Source organism: Morone saxatilis, unplaced genomic scaffold (assembly GCF_004916995.1).
Source record: "Morone saxatilis isolate NCDOM2014 unplaced genomic scaffold, NCSU_SB_2.0 Contig3, whole genome shotgun sequence".
NCBI lineage: Eukaryota > Metazoa > Chordata > Actinopteri > Moronidae > Morone > Morone saxatilis.
Genome location: NW_023339873.1, coordinates 20,982,967 through 20,990,118, shown reverse-complemented (window position 1 = coordinate 20,990,118; position 7,152 = coordinate 20,982,967).

The window sequence follows — 7,152 nt, the reverse complement described above, 5'->3', positions numbered from 1 at the left end:
TGTCTGTTCTTATCTGTTGTGCCTGTGCACTTTATCTGTTTCACTGTGGGTGAATGAGAAACGTCCTCTCGATTCCTTGTATGTCTGGTGCATGTGAAGAATTGACAATAAAGCTGACTTTGACTTTGACTTTGACTTTGACTAGACATGGCTAAAATAAAATGGTGAAATTGAGATAGTCACCTGGAAATCTGTGTGTGCTACCTTTCATGCCTTTGGGTGTTCATCCTGGGTTCAAAATAGAGTAGATAAAGTATCTTGTCTATCCTGAGAAACAATGCAGAGAGCCTCAGGGGAGGTATAATATAATATCAACATCATTTTAGCTCTCACAAACCTTTGCACTGACGCCTGTATACTGACAACTATTCACGCCTAACCTACCGATGGTTCAGTGTGGGATGGACATCTGAAGTTAGGTCTATGTTGTTTTTTTATACCAATGCTTTTGTATTGTGGGACCTTGAGAGGTCGGTTTGGACCTTAATAACTGAATACCATTAGCACCTTGCTATGCTTGATATTATTGACTTCCTCACAGATGTACACATGTAAATTCAGCTACTGTCCTCTTCTGTGGCTCATGTTAATTTCATAATGATCCTTACTGCCTGACGTCAAGCAAGAGAAGCTAAGTAACAATGTGCAAATACTACTGGTCCAAATACTAAATATGCAGAGTAGTCTTATATATCACTGTTTATAACAGAGACCGTTTATTCTTAGCTGGACAGGTACCACTACACTAGTTTGTAGTGGCTTATAGTAAGTGTGTGTGTGTGTGTGTGTGTGAGTGTGTGTGTGAATGTATCAGTGTGTAGTTTAGTGTTTGCTAGACTTCCATGCCTGCGTTCTTCTATCCTCTTCAGTCCCTGATCTCATTCTCAGCTTATGTTGTTTCCAACTCCCAACGTTTAGGTTACACTAATTTGATTTACGGATCTACCTCAGCGCCAAATAGAGTGCCACATTTGACCCCTCTCCCCCTGGGGGGACTCTCTCCCCCGTATGAAAATACCAAACTCCTTTCCCAGGACTATTAACTGTAATTGCCGAAACAGAATGGATCCTGTCGCTGAAATATAGACAAAACAGCTCAGCAGATAAGGAGGTAAGTTATCTTCAGTGTCATCCAGTGTAGATATGATCATGTAGAATATGTGTGTGTGTGTGTGGTGTGGGGGGGGAGAGAGAGAGAGCTGGGCAGTGAGTTGAGAAGAACATACAGATCCTACGGAGTAATTGCTGCTGATAGAAAGCCAAGCTAATCTCATGTGAGGACTGCCAGAGCACCTCGCTGGCAGATGACTGACTGGCAGATGGGATGACTCAGTGCGTGACCGACTGACTGGCTGACTCACCGGTTGATTTGCCTGCATTCCTCAGTGGACACCAGCGGGGTACAGTCTGACCCAGCGTGATAATCCCATCGCTGCCAGGACCCCTAATCAGCTCTCCTCCAGACCTGAAGTGGGCTAGCTAATGGGGAAGCCAACCTGACACAGTGAAGGAATGTATGTTCACACGCACACAAGCAAGAAAGAAGGAGCTGTCTGCAAAACATCAAAATCTTCCTAAGTGAGAGATATCTTGCACAAGTTTGAGGTGTCTGAAAAGTGACTTAAATTACCAAAATATTCAATACCAATACTCATAGGTTTACATCAGGGGAATTCACATAATATGACATCTCTGAGGAAGAAAGAGCCAAAACTCCTCAAGAAGGGGAATCCTTATTGTTGTGATATTTAAGATACCAAATAAAACCTATGAGGACTCCTGTGTGCCCCTGTTGTATGTGTGTGGCTGTACTAACTAATACATCAACCGGATATCCTGTCGTCACAAAGACATAGAATCACGCCCAGTGGGGTTCATCTTTAACACTTCACCTCATATTTTGTAATGAATTACTTCTCAAGTAAGCAGTGACTGTATTTGATGGGGGGCACAAATATTAGAAGCATTACATGGACATCAAATCCAAAACCTGATGGATAGACGAAAATGGCTATAACCACAAAAAACCACAGCCAGTAGGAAGACAAGAACAAGATCCCTCACTGACTTCCCATCCACAAACTCTGCTAAGTCTGTAGGAATGCATGATCAAGCTCGAGGTACTGTGAGAAGGTTATCCCTGCCCCCAGCGCCATAAAAAAATGTATGAGGATGCTAGGCTACAGAGAGAGAAAGATTAATCAGATCATGTTACTCATGAAAAACTGAAATCCCTGATTACTCGTGAGCTTTTGAGGTTCAGTCATGTTGGGCCACCAAAAATTTGGCAACTCAAAATCACTATGAAATCTTTCCCCACATTTAACCAAGAAGAATTTAATGTCAGACTCTTCCAACTCCAAATGGATCCCTGGATCATGTCCTAAACCACAGAAAATAAACCAAGAGACATTCAATGGGCCTTGTTTAGGCCACTTGAAGATATGACTTGGCTAATGTCCAAGCCGAAGACAAGGCTGACAGATTTGCCAGTGTCTTACCATAAACCTCAAACAACAAACCTCTTACTCTAAAACTCAGTGATGTACAGTGATGAGCCAGTTTTAATAAATTGTGATCCATCTGAGTTTGAGAAGAACTTTGCGTATTTAAGCAGCCTCAGCAGCAGGGACAGACAGACATCAAGGCAAGATTGCAGAAAGCTCAATGTGGGTTTTCCCAATTCTACATCTGTCATTCTGAGCAATACACCTTAAAAACAAAGGTCTATATACTGCACATAGCAGAAATTTGTCCATCCTAATGTACAGTTCTGAATACTCGAGGGAACACACAGCTGATTCCACAGTAGATGTCTGAGGAGGCTATGTGGCATGCTCTGGCCTAACAAGATCAAAACCTTGGAATTGTGCAGAAAAGCCAAAACAAGTACATCATGACTGAAATAAGTTAGAGGTGAGTGCAATAGCTGAACTATGTGCTTCAAAAGGAGGCAGATGAGCCAATATGCTGCTTTAAAATTAAGGTCTTCCAGTGGTTTAAAAGTGGTTAACCAGTGTGAAACATTCAGGATGATCTATTGGATATAATATTTATAAGTACTTTTTTATTAGTGTATAATGACCTCAAAATAATTACCTTAGAATGAGCTGTTGTTATTTACAGTCCGCCATGTTGAACTGCCATGTTTTTACATTAGCCTAGAATGGACAAACCAAACACTTGCCTTAGATAGGCCTTTCGCATTTTTGGCGAGTATCGCTGCCACTGTGGTTTCTCCTACATGCTTGAAAGGAGAGTGGTATTCACTTGGCAGCAATCTGCAACTGCTAGATGCCACTAACTCCTACCTACTCCTTTAATATTCATAGGTATCTTTTCATTATCTTTTCTTACTTCAGAATGAGCTGTTTTTATCTACAGACGTCATGGAGTCCGCCATCTTTAACCGTCATGTTTCTACAGTAGCTCAGAAGGGACAAACAAACTAAATAGGGGTGTTTGTGTTTTTGTGCTTGGAAGGGGAGGGTGAAGCAAAGGAGTTGCAACCTGCAGCTACATGCTAGATGTTACTAAATTCTGCACACTGGAACTTTAAACCACTAGCAGGGTTTAACAGGCTTAAGTTTACTTTGACATTACATTAACACTTCATTACAGCTGCAATAGCATGGCAAAGAGAAACAGATCAGACATCAGTGAGGCTCTTGTCTCTAAGATGAAGCTAACAACAGGAAAAGAAGAGTTTAACAAAAATCTAAAAGACTTCAATATTGCGAAAGAGCTACAGAAATACAGAAAAATGAGAGCAGTGAGTCTAAATGGCACATTCTCTGAACATGCACTGAGCCAGTTAATTTACAATGGGGGCGGGGACAGGGGCTGTCACAGTTTGGCAGTTTACGGCTGTGAAGATGTTGTGGAAATACAAATGAGTGCAGTCTGCTATGACTAAAGCATTGAATGTCATACCACTGGAAAATGACTGGAAGCTTGTTAAGGCCGGGAGGGTCACACTCCGCCAACTAGGAAAACAGACAGAATGTCACTGCCAGGCAATGGTGGATGACTGAACTGTCTAACTGTTCTGCAAAAGGCAACACACATATGTCTAATTATACTCTATTCCAGGTTTCACAGGTTATTGCTCTTTTAGCCTCATTTCCAATTAAACTGTTAAGTGGTTTATTAAGTGTCCTGTGTAGCACAACCCTTTAGATCACACTAATGTAGTTCCCATTCCATTGACTTTCCCATTAACAGTCCACAGAGAGAGATAACCTCAAGTACTCACTCAAACAATTTTCTTGAGTGAAAATGTGCTTAACTCTCACATTTTTTCAGCGCTGTTATATCTGAATATGTGTCATGCATACTTTTCCAAGCATTTCCAATCGATCTTATCCAAAATTAGCAGTATATCTCCAATGTAGTAATGGACTAAAGTCTAGCATGAATGAAAAATATCCTTCTCTGATGTTTTCCTTATCAGAACAAAGGTCGGGAGTCTGGACAAGTCACACTATAGACTTTAGGCCATTGTTCAACATCTGGTAATGCCTTGCTATCTACCAACAAAGGTACTCACAATGGATGCCCACATAACAATGAACAGATACATATTTAGCACCATAACCCCTGAATTAGTAAGTATTAAGGGTCTAGCAAGACAATATTCCATGCTGCCACAGTAACCTTCGGCAGTCCCAAAGACTCTTGGGAGAATGAATCACACACTAATTGATAATGAAGTCACTCCTTTGACTCCTAAACCACAAACACCAGATGTTTAGACAAATACATTCAAGTGCGGTCTAAAAAAACCCTCATGGAAGGTGTCAAGGATCCACTTTGAGTAAATTTATCTTCGAAGGAGAACCCTTCTTAGTCACTGGGGCGCCAAAAATGGTGCTGCCTTGTTATAGCATGTCCATAACATGTGCAACTGAAACAGGGTATCAGGAATGAGCCTGAGGCTATAGGGTCTCTAAATCATCACAGTAAAATGGTCTTTTACAAGGTGTCGTTTCTCTTAAGATAAATGGATGGTCATATATCACCTGATGCCATTATTCCGGACCAGAGGTGACTGGTTCAAATCAGCAGAGAAGCTGCTAGTATCTATGCGAGAAAACTGAATGATTAACACTCACGTCCCTTCAGAACTACCACCAAATTTACCTTGTGCCATGTACTTTGACCTTTGACAGTGTCGTCATTTTCTAAAGGCCCTTTTCAGCTTTTGAGCTGGGTTCAGTGCACATCTAACTACCTACTTGTTAAAACACACCTGATATGCCTACTTGATTGCAAATGTGTTTCCAAGTTAGGGCTATCCCTGTCTCGACACAAATGTAAACTCGTGCTTCAAACTTTTGCTACAAAATACTAGTTGACTAGCTGGCCAATTTACATCAGTCAGTAGCTAGCTAGTTACAGCTGATAACTAAAGTTTGCAAAATGCTACTTTGCACCTAGAACCTAGCACATAGCATATGTGAGGTTCTGACTAAGGCCTGCTTAATTGTTATTGATGCACAGAGCAAAAAGGGATGGGACTTAGGAGGGTCAATTCGAGGCGAAAACATACAATTTTTCAGCTTAAAATAAACCCGTTTTTAGTCATTTTGGCAGTGGTTAAAACTGGGCTGTCCCGGTGAAATGGTTGGACCCAACCCCTCTCTGGCAACCCCCAGTGCACCCAGGAAAGGAAAACCAACTTGCATTTTGGGAAACTTCCGGTTCCCCGGTAATTGGAATAGGAGTCCGTGCCGAAGAAATTGAGACAGCGAGAACCAAACGGCTTTTACGGCAATTCCCAGACCGGGGGCGCAACGCCGCCCCTCAAGTACGGGCTCTAGTGTTAAAATGTACTTCCCCGGCTCGTGGGGCTGTTGCCTCCCACACGCAAAAGTTGTCCCCGCGAAAAAAGGCATCATCAGCAGCGGCCTCAGAAAAGGGGGAGGAGGGTTTGCCGCAAAGTGTAGTGTCTTCGTTTTTCACGACGGTGTGTGAATACCCCGTCCCAACGAAACGCTGTTAAGGGGGAGCTCCGTTGAGAGAACATGCGAATGACAACCAATGAAAACCAGCCGAGAAATGGCTTAGAGTGTTGCCAAGTTCCCCCCTCTTTAAAAGCAAGCTATTAAACCCCCCACTGAGCAATCGAATCTTGCTGCCCAGGTTGGCCGAAAAAAAAAAAATCAATGAATGCATCTTTTACTTGTATTAAGGCCACAGAAATGTATTTACCATACAAAATGGAACTTAGATAACAATAAAATAAATATTTTACCACTGTTATAGATTCTGACCCCTATATACATTTTCACAGCAACTTGGCGTAGCAGGAAAAGCACAGCTGTAATTAATGACAATGGCTAAGTTCCAGTAAAACCATTTCTGGGTTCACAATACCAAGGAAATGGCCACCATCAAAGTTATTAATTACACCAGTGCTTTGACATGTCAACATGTCTGTCATTAAAAAATGTTTTTACTGTTATGGCGTGCAGTTTTCTATTTTATTTCCACTGCTCTATTCAGAAATGATATCTGGATCTGGACAGGTGTTTTCACTCATGTTTGCTGATTAGACCTCTGTTCAGGTTGACGATGGGCAGAGCTATACTGGGCATTACGTGAGGTCAGTGGACATGCACCAATAAGAATGATAAATGTGTAATTTGTCCCTGGTGCAACAAAGAATGCAGGAGAGTGAGGAATATGTCAATCAAACACACTGCACATTCCCACGTATATAAAATATACGATGCACAGGCCTTTTAAATGCTGTGGGTACCTGGGAACCCAAAGTAGATACCAACACACACAGGTAGGGTTGAAATGCGGTTAAATTGGTTTTACAGGCTTCAGTCAACAACAGGCAGCCATGTTGGATCAGAAACAGGTAACAGGCATACAGGAAAGGCTGGGCACATACCGTGTACTGATTGCTGATGAGCAGCAGATGGGTAGGGTGACTGTGTCTGGACGAAACAGAAGCATATCTATGGTCCCACAGTCCTAAGTTCCCTAACCCTAGTGGGTACTAGGGTACTTAGTCAATTAGTTAATACATTTCGATATTGTTTAATTTTATTTGGGCTTAAATATATTTGGGAACTGTTCCCTGAACAAAAAAGGGACATACAACTGGCTCGTTGTAGCGCTCCTAATGACATTTGCAAA